The sequence below is a fragment of the Cryptomeria japonica genome, unplaced genomic scaffold (assembly GCF_030272615.1).
Source record: "Cryptomeria japonica unplaced genomic scaffold, Sugi_1.0 HiC_scaffold_128, whole genome shotgun sequence".
Lineage (NCBI taxonomy): Eukaryota > Viridiplantae > Streptophyta > Pinopsida > Cupressales > Cupressaceae > Cryptomeria > Cryptomeria japonica.
The window spans coordinates 270,314-283,218 of NW_026728950.1; the positions used below are offsets into that span (position 1 = coordinate 270,314).

General features: G+C 63.0%; 1 non-coding gene across 1 annotated transcript; it reads left to right on the top strand.

Annotated features, from left to right (window-relative positions):
• The first annotated feature begins 6,717 nt into the window (after positions 1–6,717).
• LOC131866012 (5S ribosomal RNA) lies at positions 6,718–6,836 on the top strand. Its single transcript, XR_009364645.1, has one exon. It is a non-coding gene; the product is annotated as a 5S ribosomal RNA (ribosomal RNA).
• Positions 6,837–12,905: the final 6,069 nt, after the last annotated feature.

Consider the following 12,905-nt stretch of genomic DNA (forward strand, 5'->3'; position numbering starts at 1 on the left):
AATTAACCCGACTTTCGACTTCGTGGGCACCTCGGAGCGCTCTCGGGTTCGCACCTCGGAGCACACCGAGGTGCGCACCTTTGATGCGCTGCCTTCACCAATTTCCAGAAAAGGCAAGAAAACATTGAGAAGGTGTGCGCACCGAGGTGCCCACCCTGGCGAAGGTGCACGCGAGGTGCGCACCCGGGGCAAACCGGGCTCCGACTTCGTGCACGCCGCACCTTGGAGCACACTTCGGAGCGCTCCTTGGTGCGCACCAGGGCGCGCAACCCAGCCGAGGTGCCCACCCCGGCGAAGGTGCACGCGAGGTGCGCACCCGGGGCAAACCGGGCTCCGACTTCGTGCACGCCATGGTGCCCACCGCGGCGAAGGTGCACGCGAGGTGCGCACCCGGGGCAAACCGGGCTCCGACTTCGTGCACGCCGCACCTTGGAGCACACTTCGGAGCGCTCCTTGGTGCGCACCATGGTGCCCACCAGGGCGCGCAACCCCGCCGAAGGTGCACGCGAGGTGCGCACCCGGGGCAAACCGGGCTCCGACTTCGTGCACGCCGCACCTTGGAGCACACTTCGGAGCGCTCCTTGGTGCGCACCATGGTGCCCACCAGGGCGCGCAACCCCGCCGAAGGTGCACGCGAGGTGCGCACCCGGGGCAAACCGGGCTCCGACTTCGTGCACGCCATGGTGCGCACCGCGGCGAAGGTGCGCACCCGGGGCAAACCGGGCTCCGACTTCGTGCACGCCGCACCTTGGAGCACACTTCGGAGCGCTCCTTGGTGCGCACCAGGGCGCGCAACCCAGCCGAGGTGCCCACCCCGGCGAAGGTGCACGCGAGGTGCGTACCCGGGGCAAACCGGGCTCCGACTTCGTGCACGCCGCACCTTGGAGCACACTTCGGAGCGCTCCTTGGTGCGCACCATGGTGCCCACCAGGCCGCGCAACCCAGCCAAGGTGTGCGCACCAAGGTGCACGCGAGGTGCGCACCCGGGGCAAACCGGGGTCCGACTTCGTGCACGCCGCACCTTGGAGCACACATCGGGGCGCTCCCGGGTTCGCACCGGCGTTGCGCACCGTGGTGGGCACCTCGGAGCACACCAAGGTGGGCAGCGAGGTGCGCACCTTTGATGCGATGCCTTCACTAATTTCCATAAAAGGCAAAAAAAAAACGAGATTTTAAAATTTCCGTTTTGAAAGATAGTGAGAAAAAGGGAATGCTGGTGCCATCTTGAGCCCGCCCTGGTGCGCAGCCCAGCCAAGGTGTGCGCACCAAGGTGCCCACCCTGGCGAAGGTGCGCGCCCGGGCAATTAACCCAACTTCCAACTTCGCGCGCGCCAGGGTGGGAGCGCACCCAACAACCGGGCCTGGGAAGAGCCAATGCGAGAAACCCCACCAAACGCTCTGACAAAAAAAGAGGGGGCGCTCCAGTAACCCCGCTTCGGAGCGCACCCTGGGCAAACCCAGCCAAGGTGCCCACCCCGGCCAAGGTGCAGGCGAGGTGCGCACCCGGGGCAAACCGGGCTCCGACAACGTGCACGCCGCACCTTGGAGCACACTTCGTAGCGCTCCCGGGTGCGCACCTCAGAGCACACCAAGGTGGGCAGCGAGGTGCGCACCTTTGATGCGCTGCCTTCACTAATTTCCAGAAAAGGCAAAAAAAAAAGGAGATTTTAAAATTTCCGTTTTGAAAGATAGTGAAAAAAACGGAACGCGCGTGCCATCTTGAGCCCGCCCTGGTGCGCAGCCCAGGTAAGGTGCCCACCCTGGCAAAGGTGCGCACCCGGGCAATTAACCCTACTTCCGACTTCGTGCGCGCCAGGGTGGCAACCGGGCCTCGGAAGAGCCAATGCGAGAAACCCCACCAAACGCTCCGACAAAAAAAGAGGCGGCGCTCCAATAACCCCGCTTCGGAGCGCAGCCGGGGCAAACCCAGCCAAGGTGCCCACCCCGACGAAGGTGCACGCGAGGTGCGCACCCGGGGCAAACCGGGCTCCGACAACGTGCACGCAGCACCTTGGAGCACACTTCGAAGCACTCCCGGGTGCCCACCGGCGTTGCGCACCGTGGTGGGCAGCGAGGTGCGCACCTTTGATGCGCTGCCTTCACTAATTTCCAGAAAAAGGCAAAAAAAAATGAGATTTTAAAATTTCCGTTTTGAAAGATAGTGAAAAAAAAGGAACGCGGGTGCCATCTTGAGCCCGCCCTGGTGCGCAGCCCAGGCAAGGCATGCGCACCAAGGTGCCCACCCGAGGTGCACACCCGGGGCAAACCGGGCTCCGACTTCGTGCAGGCCGCACCTTGGAGCACACTTCGGAGCGCTCCTTGGTGCGCACCATGGTGCCCACCAGGGCGCGCAACCCAGCCAAGGTCTGCACACTAAGGTGCCCACCCCGGCGAAGGTGCACGCGAGGTGCGCACCCGGGGCAAACCGGGCTCCGACTTCGTGCACGCCATGGTGCCCACCGCGGCGAAGGTGCACGCGAGGTGCGCACCCGGGGCAAACCGGGCTCCGACTTCGTGCACGCCGCACCTTGGAGCACACTTCGGAGCGCTCCTTGGTGCGCACCATGGTGCCCACCAGGGCGCGCAACCCAGCCAAGGTGTGCGCACCAAGGTGCACGCGAGGTGCGCACCCGGGGCAAACCGGGGTCCGACTTCGTGCACGCCGCACCTTGGAGCACACATCGGAGCGCTCCCAGGTTCGCACCAGCGTTGCGCACCTTTGATGCGCTGCCTTCACTAATTTCCAGAAAAGGCAAAAAAAAACGATATTTTAAAATTTCCGTTCTGAAAGATAGTGAAAAAAACGGAACGCGGGTGCCATCTTGAGCCCTTCCTGGTGCGCAGCCCAGGCAAGTTGTGCGCACCAAGGTGCCCACCCTGGCGGAGGTGCGCGCCCGGGGCAAACCGGGCTCCGACTTCGTGCACTGCATGGTGCCCACCAAGGCGCGCAACCCAGCCAAGGTGCCCACCGCAGCGAAGGTGCACGCGAGGTGCACACCCGGGGCAAACCGGGCTCCGACTTCGTGCACGCCGCACCTTGGAGCACACTTCAGAGCGCTCCTTGGTGCGCACCAGGGCGCGCAACCCAGCCGAGGTGCCCACCCCGGCGAAGGTGCACGCGAGGTGCGCACCCGGGGCAAACCGGGCTCCGACTTCGTGCACGCCATGGTGCCCACCGCGGCGAAGGTGCGCACCCGGGGCAAACCGGGCTCCGACTTCGTGCACGCCGCACCTTGGAGCACACTTCGGAGCGCTCCTTGGTGCGCACCATGGTGCCCACCAGGCCGCGCAACCCAGCCAAGGTGTGCGCACCAAGGTGCACGCGAGGTGCGCACCCGGGGCAAACCGGGGTCCGACTTCGTGCACGCCGCACCTTGGAGCACACATCGGGGCGCTCCCGGGTTCGCACCGGCGTTGCGCACCGTGGTGGGCACCTCGGAGCACACCAAGGTGGGCAGCGAGGTGCGCACCTTTGATGCGATGCCTTCACTAATTTCCATAAAAGGCAAAAAAAAAACGAGATTTTAAAATTTCCGTTTTGAAAGATAGTGAGAAAAAGGGAATGCTGGTGCCATCTTGAGCCCGCCCTGGTGCGCAGCCCAGCCAAGGTTTGCGCACCAAGGTGCCCACCCTGGCGAAGGTGCGCGCCCGGGCAATTAACCCAACTTCCAACTTCGCGCGCGCCAGGGTGGGAGCGCACCCAACAACCGGGCCTGGGAAGAGCCAATGCGAGAAACCCCACCAAACTCTCTGACAAAAAAAGAGGGGGCGCTCCAGTAACCCCGCTTCGGAGCGCACCCTGGGCAAACCCAGCCAAGGTGCCCACCCCGGCCAAGGTGCAGGCGAGGTGCGCACCCGGGGCAAACCGGGCTCCGACAACGTGCACGCCGCACCTTGGAGCACACTTCGTAGCGCTCCCGGGTGCGCACCTCAGAGCACACCAAGGTGGGCAGCGAGGTGCGCACCTTTGATGCGCTGCCTTCACTAATTTCCAGAAAAGGCAAAAAAAAAAGGAGATTTTAAAATTTCCGTTTTGAAAGATAGTGAAAAAAACGGAACGCGCGTGCCATCTTGAGCCCGCCCTGGTGCGCAGCCCAGGTAAGGTGCCACCCTGGCAAAGGTGCGCACCCGGGCAATTAACCCTACTTCCGACTTCGTGCGCGCCAGGGTGGCAACCGGGCCTCGGAAGAGCCAATGCGAGAAACCCCACCAAACGCTCCGACAAAAAAAGAGGCGGCGCTCCAATAACCCCGCTTCGGAGCGCAGCCGGGGCAAACCAAGCCAAGGTGCCCACCCCGACGAAGGTGCACGCGAGGTGCGCACCCGGGGCAAACCGGGCTCCGACAACGTGCACGCAGCACCTTGGAGCACACTTCGAAGCACTCCCGGGTGCCCACCGGCGTTGCGCACCGTGGTGGGCAGCGAGGTGCGCACCTTTGATGCGCTGCCTTCACTAATTTCCAGAAAAAGGCAAAAAAAAATGAGATTTTAAAATTTCCGTTTTGAAAGATAGTGAAAAAAAAGGAACGCGGGTGCCATCTTGAGCCCGCCCTGGTGCGCAGCCCAGGCAAGGCATGCGCACCAAGGTGCCCACCCGAGGTGCACACCCGGGGCAAACCGGGCTCCGACTTCGTGCAGGCCGCACCTTGGAGCACACTTCGGAGCGCTCCTTGGTGCGCACCATGGTGCCCACCAGGGCGCACCCGAGGCAAACCGGGCTCCGACTTCGTGCACGCCGCACCTTGGAGCACACATCGGAGCGCTCCCAGGTTCGCACCAGCGTTGCGCACCTTTGATGCGCTGCCTTCACTAATTTCCAGAAAAGGCAAAAAAAAACGATATTTTAAAATTTCCGTTCTGAAAGATAGTGAAAAAAACGGAACGCGGGTGCCATCTTGAGCCCTTCCTGATGCGCAGCCCAGGCAAGTTGTGCGCACCAAGGTGCCCACCCTGGCGGAGGTGCGCGCCCGGGGCAAACCGGGCTCCGACTTCGTGCACTGCATGGTGCCCACCAAGGCGCGCAACCCAGCCAAGGTGCCCACCGCAGCGAAGGTGCACGCGAGGTGCGCACCCGAGGTGCACACCCGGGGCAAACCGGGCTCCGACTTCGTGCACGCCGCACCTTGGAGCACACTTCAGAGCGCTCCTTGGTACGCACCAGGGCGCGCAACCCAGCCAAGGTGCTCACCCCGGCGAAGGTGCACGCGAGGTGCGCACCCGGGGCAAACCGGGCTCGGACTTCGTGCACGCCGCACCTTGGAGCACACATCGGAGCGCTCCCGGGTTCGCACCAGCATTGCGCACCTTTGATGCGCTGCCTTCACTAATTTCCAGAAAAGGCAAAAAAAAGAAAAAAATGAGATTTTAAAATTTCCGTTTTGAAAGATAGTGAAAAAAACGGAACGCGGGTGCCATCTTGAGCCCGCCCTGGTGTGCAGCCCAGGCAAGTTGTGCGCACCAAGGCACCCACCCTGGCCAAGGTGGGTCACGGGGTGGGTCCTAGGGTGGGTAACGGGGTGGGTACTAAGGTGCGTGCCAAGGTGGGTCATAGGGTGGGTGCCAAGGTGGGCACCAGGGTGGGTGTGCACCAACCCTAGCCAGGGTAGGTCACGGGGTGGTTGTCGGGGTGGGCGTCAAGGAGCCAAGGTGGGTGGCAAGTAGCCAAGTTGCGTGCCAAGGTGGGTGTCGGGGTGGGTGCCAAGGATCCAAGGTGGGTGCCAAGGAACCAAGGTGGGTGTCTGGGTGGGTGCCGAGGTGGGAGCCAGGGTGGGTCCCAAGGTGAGTGCAAAGGTGGGTGCCAGGGTCAAGGTGAGTGCCAATGTGGGTTCCAAGGTGCCAGGGTCAGGGTGAGTGCCAATGTGGGTTCAAAGGTGCTAAGTTGGGTGCGAGGTTGGGTGCGAGGGTGGGTGGGTGCCAAGGTGTGCTAGGTGGAAGCCCGGGTGGGTCGGCATCCCATGGGTGTCGAGTTGGGTGCCTGATGGGTGCTTCTTGTCAAGTTTTAGTCGTCGGGACTCATTTCGAGCCTTAGAGGTCGTTTCTTGTCCGGTTGCCCTGTCTTCGACCTGGGAACCCAATTTTGGTCCTCGGGTCCCATTTTTTTTTGTCTCGCATCCCACTTTTGGCCTGTGGCCTTTTCGGGGTCGATTCTCGTTTTGGGCATCAGAGCATGTTTCTTCTCCTAAAACCCAATATTTGTTTATTAAGTCTCGGAACACATTTTTGTTCTCGTGGACCCATCATGGGTCTTGGAACGCATTTGTGGTCCTTGGGTCCCATTTTGCATCCCGAAACTTGTGTTTTGGTGCTTGATCCCTATTTTGGGTGCCCACCTTGCACCAAGTGCGCACCCGGGGCAAACCGAGCGCCTTGGTGCACCGGGGCAAGATCGAGCGTGCACCCGAGGCGCCCCGAACATGCACCAAGGTGCACTCGGCCCACATGTGAGCGCAGGTCGTTGCGCCCGAGGTGGTGTGTGGGCACCGCGTTGCAGACGGGACACTGCACGCACACGACGCCCCCTCCAGGTGCACGCACGTAGGCCGGGCCGGGTGCACACCCGACGCCCTAGCAAGGTGCGCGCACCCGGGCAGGGCTCACACTTGGCGAACGGGGCGCACTTCGCGAGGGAGGGTGTGCACCTCGACGGGGGTGGGTGGCCGGGGTGGATTCGCACGTGGGTCGCGGTTTGCTAAGTACACACTGCGACAAGCTCATAACGGGTGCGATCATACCAGCGTTAGTGCACCGGATCCCATCAGAACTCCGCAGTTAAGCGCGCTTGGGCCGGAGTAGTACTGGGATGGGTGACCTCCCGGGAAGTCCCGGTGTTGCACCCTTTTTTAGTTTTTCGCCGGGCGTCGCAATGCTATTTGAATAAACCTTTTGCCCGTTTGCGTTCTCGTCGGGGCCGGGCCGGGCCGGGGTGCGCTGCCCGCACTACCGCGCGCGCGGGGGCGACACCGAGCGCGCACCCGAGGCGCCCCGAGCACACAGGCCACGGTGCAACCCGGGCGTTGTGCGCGCACCCCGGTGCGCCCGAGGTGCTGCGCGCGCACCCAGGTGAAATCGGTGTGCACCTCGGCCAGTGCGCGCTCGGTCGAGTCGCGCACGTTGGCCAAGGTGCACGGTGATGTTTCTTACTCTAAGGTTCCGCACCAGACGCCCGGGACAGGTGAGCGAAGCTGGGCGGGGCCGGGTGCGCGGCCGGGGCAGGTGCACGCAGCTGGAGAGAGCTTTGGAGCACACTTCGGAGCGCACCAATGATGCGCTCCATTCAAAAGTTTCCTGAAAAGGCAAAAAAAGTTGAGATTATAGAATTTCCCACTTGAGAGATTGTAAAAAAAAAAAATTTAAAATGAAGGAAACGCGGGTGCCAAGGTGTGCGCAGCCCAGCCAAGGTGTGCGCACCAAGGCGCCCACCCTGGCGAAGGTGCACGCAAGGTGCGCACCCGAGGCAAACCGGACAATTAACCCAACTTTCGACTTCGCGCGCACCTTGGAGCGCACTTCGGAGCGCTCCTTGGTGCGCACCAATCTTGGGCACCTCGGAGTGCACCATGGCGCCCACCAAGGTGCGCACCCGGGGCAAACCGAGCTCCGACTTCGTGCGCACCTTGGAGCGCACGAAAGGTGCGCACCATGGCGCCCACCAAGGTGCGCAGCCCAGCCAAGGCGTGCGCATCAAGGTGCGCACCCTGGCGAAGGTGCGCACCCGGGGCAAACCGAGCTCCGACTTCGTGCGCACCTTGGAGCGCACAAAAGGTGCGCAACCCAGCCAAGGTGTGCGCACCCCGGTCAAACCGAGCTCCGAATCGTGCGCACCAGAGGTGCACGCCATCGTGCGCACCTTGGAGCACACTTCGGAGCCCTCCTTGGTGCGCGCCGATGTTGCGCACCTCGGAGCGCACCCGGGGAAAACAATGCAATTAACCCGACTTTCGACTTCGTGGGCACCTCGGAGCGCTCTCGGGTTCGCACCTCGGAGCACACCGAGGTGCGCACCTTTGATGCGCTGCCTTCACCAATTTCCAGAAAAGGCAAGAAAACATTGAGAAGGTGTGCGCACCGAGGTGCCCACCCTGGCGAAGGTGCACGCGAGGTGCGCACCCGGGGCAAACCGGGCTCCGACTTCGTGCACGCCGCACCTTGGAGCACACTTCGGAGCGCTCCTTGGTGCGCACCAGGGCGCGCAACCCAACCGAGGTGCCCACCCCGGCGAAGGTGCACGCGAGGTGCGCACCCGGGGCAAACCGGGCTCCGACTTCGTGCACGCCATGGTGCCCACCGCGGCGAAGGTGCACGCGAGGTGCGCACCCGGGGCAAACCGGGCTCCGACTTCGTGCACGCCGCACCTTGGAGCACACTTCGGAGCGCTCCTTGGTGCGCACCATGGTGCCCACCAGGGCGCGCAACCCCGCCGAAGGTGCACGCGAGGTGCGCACCCGGGGCAAACCGGGCTCCGACTTCGTGCACGCCGCACCTTGGAGCACACTTCGGAGCGCTCCTTGGTGCGCACCATGGTGCCCACCAGGGCGCGCAACCCCGCCGAAGGTGCACGCGAGGTGCGCACCCGGGGCAAACCGGGCTCCGACTTCGTGCACGCCATGGTGCGCACCGCGGCGAAGGTGCGCACCCGGGGCAAACCGGGCTCCGACTTCGTGCACGCCGCACCTTGGAGCACACTTCGGAGCGCTCCTTGGTGCGCACCAGGGCGCGCAACCCAGCCGAGGTGCCCACCCCGGCGAAGGTGCATGCGAGGTGCGTACCCGGGGCAAACCGGGCTCCGACTTCGTGCACGCCGCACCTTGGAGCACACTTCGGAGCGCTCCTTGGTGCGCACCATGGTGCCCACCAGGCCGCGCAACCCAGCCAAGGTGTGCGCACCAAGGTGCACGCGAGGTGCGCACCCGGGGCAAACCGGGGTCCGACTTCGTGCACGCCGCACCTTGGAGCACACATCGGGGCGCTCCCGGGTTCGCACCGGCGTTGCGCACCGTGGTGGGCACCTCGGAGCACACCAAGGTGGGCAGCGAGGTGCGCACCTTTGATGCGATGCCTTCACTAATTTCCATAAAAGGCAAAAAAAAAACGAGATTTTAAAATTTCCGTTTTGAAAGATAGTGAGAAAAAGGGAATGCTGGTGCCATCTTGAGCCCGCCCTGGTGCGCAGCCCAGCCAAGGTGTGCGCACCAAGGTGCCCACCCTGGCGAAGGTGCGCGCCCGGGCAATTAACCCAACTTCCAACTTCGCGCGCGCCAGGGTGGGAGCGCACCCAACAACCGGGCCTGGGAAGAGCCAATGCGAGAAACCCCACCAAACGCTCTGACAAAAAAAGAGGGGGCGCTCCAGTAACCCCGCTTCGGAGCGCACCCTGGGCAAACCCAGCCAAGGTGCCCACCCCGGCCAAGGTGCAGGCGAGGTGCGCACCCGGGGCAAACCGGGCTCCGACAACGTGCACGCCGCACCTTGGAGCACACTTCGTAGCGCTCCCGGGTGCGCACCTCAGAGCACACCAAGGTGGGCAGCGAGGTGCGCACCTTTGATGCGCTGCCTTCACTAATTTCCAGAAAAGGCAAAAAAAAAAGGAGATTTTAAAATTTCCGTTTTGAAAGATAGTGAAAAAAACGGAACGCGCGTGCCATCTTGAGCCCGCCCTGGTGCGCAGCCCAGGTAAGGTGCCCACCCTGGCAAAGGTGCGCACCCGGGCAATTAACCCTACTTCCGACTTCGTGCGCGCCAGGGTGGCAACCGGGCCTCGGAAGAGCCAATGCGAGAAACCCCACCAAACGCTCCGACAAAAAAAGAGGCGGCGCTCCAATAACCCCGCTTCGGAGCGCAGCCGGGGCAAACCCAGCCAAGGTGCCCACCCCGACGAAGGTGCACGCGAGGTGCGCACCCGGGGCAAACCGGGCTCCGACAACGTGCACGCAGCACCTTGGAGCACACTTCGAAGCACTCCCGGGTGCCCACCGGCGTTGCGCACCGTGGTGGGCAGCGAGGTGCGCACCTTTGATGCGCTGCCTTCACTAATTTCCAGAAAAAGGCAAAAAAAAATGAGATTTTAAAATTTCCGTTTTGAAAGATAGTGAAAAAAAAGGAACGCGGGTGCCATCTTGAGCCCGCCCTGGTGCGCAGCCCAGGCAAGGCATGCGCACCAAGGTGCCCACCCGAGGTGCACACCCGGGGCAAACCGGGCTCCGACTTCGTGCAGGCCGCACCTTGGAGCACACTTCGGAGCGCTCCTTGGTGCGCACCATGGTGCCCACCAGGGCGCGCAACCCAGCCAAGGTCTGCACACTAAGGTGCCCACCCCGGCGAAGGTGCACGCGAGGTGCGCACCCGGGGCAAACCGGGCTCCGACTTCGTGCACGCCATGGTGCCCACCGCGGCGAAGGTGCACGCGAGGTGCGCACCCGGGGCAAACCGGGCTCCGACTTCGTGCACGCCGCACCTTGGAGCACACTTCGGAGCGCTCCTTGGTGCGCACCATGGTGCCCACCAGGGCGCGCAACCCAGCCAAGGTGTGCGCACCAAGGTGCACGCGAGGTGCGCACCCGGGGCAAACCGGGGTCCGACTTCGTGCACGCCGCACCTTGGAGCACACATCGGAGCGCTCCCAGGTTCGCACCAGCGTTGCGCACCTTTGATGCGCTGCCTTCACTAATTTCCAGAAAAGGCAAAAAAAAACGATATTTTAAAATTTCCGTTCTGAAAGATAGTGAAAAAAACGGAACGCGGGTGCCATCTTGAGCCCTTCCTGGTGCGCAGCCCAGGCAAGTTGTGCGCACCAAGGTGCCCACCCTGGCGGAGGTGCGCGCCCGGGGCAAACCGGGCTCCGACTTCGTGCACTGCATGGTGCCCACCAAGGCGCGCAACCCAGCCAAGGTGCCCACCGCAGCGAAGGTGCACGCGAGGTGCACACCCGGGGCAAACCGGGCTCCGACTTCGTGCACGCCGCACCTTGGAGCACACTTCAGAGCGCTCCTTGGTGCGCACCAGGGCGCGCAACCCAGCCGAGGTGCCCACCCCGGCGAAGGTGCACGCGAGGTGCGCACCCGGGGCAAACCGGGCTCCGACTTCGTGCACGCCATGGTGCCCACCGCGGCGAAGGTGCGCACCCGGGGCAAACCGGGCTCCGACTTCGTGCACGCCGCACCTTGGAGCACACTTCGGAGCGCTCCTTGGTGCGCACCATGGTGCCCACCAGGCCGCGCAACCCAGCCAAGGTGTGCGCACCAAGGTGCACGCGAGGTGCGCACCCGGGGCAAACCGGGGTCCGACTTCGTGCACGCCGCACCTTGGAGCACACATCGGGGCGCTCCCGGGTTCGCACCGGCGTTGCGCACCGTGGTGGGCACCTCGGAGCACACCAAGGTGGGCAGCGAGGTGCGCACCTTTGATGCGATGCCTTCACTAATTTCCATAAAAGGCAAAAAAAAAACGAGATTTTAAAATTTCCGTTTTGAAAGATAGTGAGAAAAAGGGAATGCTGGTGCCATCTTGAGCCCGCCCTGGTGCGCAGCCCAGCCAAGGTTTGCGCACCAAGGTGCCCACCCTGGCGAAGGTGCGCGCCCGGGCAATTAACCCAACTTCCAACTTCGCGCGCGCCAGGGTGGGAGCGCACCCAACAACCGGGCCTGGGAAGAGCCAATGCGAGAAACCCCACCAAACTCTCTGACAAAAAAAGAGGGGGCGCTCCAGTAACCCCGCTTCGGAGCGCACCCTGGGCAAACCCAGCCAAGGTGCCCACCCCGGCCAAGGTGCAGGCGAGGTGCGCACCCGGGGCAAACCGGGCTCCGACAACGTGCACGCCGCACCTTGGAGCACACTTCGTAGCGCTCCCGGGTGCGCACCTCAGAGCACACCAAGGTGGGCAGCGAGGTGCGCACCTTTGATGCGCTGCCTTCACTAATTTCCAGAAAAGGCAAAAAAAAAAGGAGATTTTAAAATTTCCGTTTTGAAAGATAGTGAAAAAAACGGAACGCGCGTGCCATCTTGAGCCCGCCCTGGTGCGCAGCCCAGGTAAGGTGCCACCCTGGCAAAGGTGCGCACCCGGGCAATTAACCCTACTTCCGACTTCGTGCGCGCCAGGGTGGCAACCGGGCCTCGGAAGAGCCAATGCGAGAAACCCCACCAAACGCTCCGACAAAAAAAGAGGCGGCGCTCCAATAACCCCGCTTCGGAGCGCAGCCGGGGCAAACCAAGCCAAGGTGCCCACCCCGACGAAGGTGCACGCGAGGTGCGCACCCGGGGCAAACCGGGCTCCGACAACGTGCACGCAGCACCTTGGAGCACACTTCGAAGCACTCCCGGGTGCCCACCGGCGTTGCGCACCGTGGTGGGCAGCGAGGTGCGCACCTTTGATGCGCTGCCTTCACTAATTTCCAGAAAAAGGCAAAAAAAAATGAGATTTTAAAATTTCCGTTTTGAAAGATAGTGAAAAAAAAGGAACGCGGGTGCCATCTTGAGCCCGCCCTGGTGCGCAGCCCAGGCAAGGCATGCGCACCAAGGTGCCCACCCGAGGTGCACACCCGGGGCAAACCGGGCTCCGACTTCGTGCAGGCCGCACCTTGGAGCACACTTCGGAGCGCTCCTTGGTGCGCACCATGGTGCCCACCAGGGCGCACCCGAGGCAAACCGGGCTCCGACTTCGTGCACGCCGCACCTTGGAGCACACATCGGAGCGCTCCCAGGTTCGCACCAGCGTTGCGCACCTTTGATGCGCTGCCTTCACTAATTTCCAGAAAAGGCAAAAAAAAACGATATTTTAAAATTTCCGTTCTGAAAGATAGTGAAAAAAACGGAACGCGGGTGCCATCTTGAGCCCTTCCTGATGCGCAGCCCAGGCAAGTTGTGCGCACCAAGGTGCCCACCCTGGCGGAGGTGCGCGCCCGGGGCAAACCGGG